The sequence below is a fragment of the Sinocyclocheilus rhinocerous genome, unplaced genomic scaffold, assembly GCF_001515625.1.
Source record: "Sinocyclocheilus rhinocerous isolate Xijiao unplaced genomic scaffold, SAMN03320098_v1.1 scaffold636, whole genome shotgun sequence".
Classification (NCBI taxonomy): domain Eukaryota; kingdom Metazoa; phylum Chordata; class Actinopteri; order Cypriniformes; family Cyprinidae; genus Sinocyclocheilus; species Sinocyclocheilus rhinocerous.
The window spans coordinates 272,230-274,195 of NW_015660893.1; the positions used below are offsets into that span (position 1 = coordinate 272,230).

A 1,966-nucleotide genomic window follows, 5' to 3' on the forward strand; every position below is an offset into this window, starting at 1 on the left:
CTTCCTGTATACGTTGATTGACAGATGTCTCGTCCAGTCAGCGGTGAGTAATCCCAAACCAATGGCGCTGTCTCAAACTATACCTACCTCTTCCGGTTTGTCTGATTTGTCTTTGTGTTTTCTGACTTGTTATAATGTTTTCTGAATTGTTGTTGTGTTTTCTGAATTGTTATTTTGTTTCTTAGACTTGCATTTGCGTTCGTAATTTGTTATTTTGTTTTCAGAATTGTGATTTGTTTTGCACTTCTCGGCCACCGTACATACCCGATATCTGGACATCGGACCTACGTCTAAACACACATATCCAATTCACCGCATTCCCCTAATGCGAGGCCGACATGTAGGCTGCTGCCCATTAGGGTTGTAACGATATTCCGGTATGACAGTATATCATGGTTTAACGTGCACGGTTATCATACCGTAAACATTTGCATATCTACGTTTTTTTTTTTTTTAATGAATGAAAAAAACATCCTGTGAGCTGCTTTGAGAGAAAAACCATTGTCAAAGACACTCTGAAACTCAAATGTCCGCTACAACCCGTCAAAATGAAAGTTCGATTTAACTTGTACAATGTACTTCAAAGTTATAACAATAATAATATTCAATAATAATACAACAATAACAACAATAATAATAACATCAATAATAATATTCTTTATATTAATGAATTTAAGCATGATTTTTAAGGAATATCATGTTTGTCCATGTTTTAACTTAATATATACATTAATGTATACCTCTGTTGTGCAGCACTTTGCCAAAAATAAAAGTTGTTAAATTTTCATTTGATAACATTTTAAAATGTTAAAGTGTGATATAGACATACATAAGGTGTATAGCTTTATTTGTTGTTTTTTCGTTGTTTTCAAATGATTTAACTTGTACAATGTACTTCAAAGTTATAACAATAATAATATTCAATAATAATACAACAATAACAACAATAATAATAACATCAATAATAATATTCTTTATATTAATGAATTTAAGCATGATTTTTAAGGAATATCATGTTTGTCCATGTTTTAACTTAGTATACCTCTGTTGTGCAGCACTTTGCCAAAAATAAAAGTTGTTAAATTTTCATTTGATAACATTTTAAAACATTAATTAAAATGTTAAATTGTGATATAGATATACATAAGGTGTACAACTTTATTTTTTATTTATTTATTTCAGAAGGGAGACTTTCATTAAAATGGTTTCAAGTTTGTTGTAATAAAGGATTTGTTCACTCAAATAACTTGTTCTTATTCTTTTAAGAGTCATTGTTACTAATAAGAATTATTGTTTAATATATACCGTGAAACCGTGATATTTTCTGAGACGATTATCATACCGTGAAAATCTCATACCGTTACAACCCTACTGCCCATAAAGACAGCATTTTAATGTCTGCGTGCTGTATATGCCCTTGCATGTTATTGAGGCGGGAACTTTATATGTAAGAAATTGCACAACATTCAGGACCTGGTTTTCAACCCCTGCCCCATGAATTTTAGGCTATAAATACAATAGCTTCGCTACTAAAACCTACATTATATTTCTCAGCAATGAGGTGATAACTTCATGATAACTGAGGTGATAACTGTTTTTGTAATTAAACCAACAAGCTTCACTATTAGGCTACACACTTGTGCGTTCTCTCTCTCTCTTTCTCACGTTAATTCATTTTAATTCATTCAATCTTACAGCACTACTTTATTTCACTTCAGAATTCTACATCTAACGAGCTGTAGATAGTCCACTCGATGTGAATTATATACATAATTTTAATAGCACAGCCATTCAAAACCTGAGGGCCAACTACCATGTTCATAGTAAAGAGATCACTGATGGGCGGGAATTAATGTAAACACATATCGAATACCAGTCGTGTCTAAAGTGAATGTAAACTGGTGGGCCAAAAAATTGGATATGGTCAAAAGATCGGATCTGTGCATTAAGACTTGCAGTGTAAATG

General features: G+C 31.9%; 1 protein-coding gene across 4 annotated transcripts in view; it reads left to right on the forward strand.

The window, feature by feature from the left end:
* Window positions 1-1,966, forward strand: part of LOC107726081 (molybdenum cofactor biosynthesis protein 1-like) — a 22,129-nt gene that overhangs the window by 11,705 nt on the left and 8,458 nt on the right. The window lies entirely within an intron of this gene.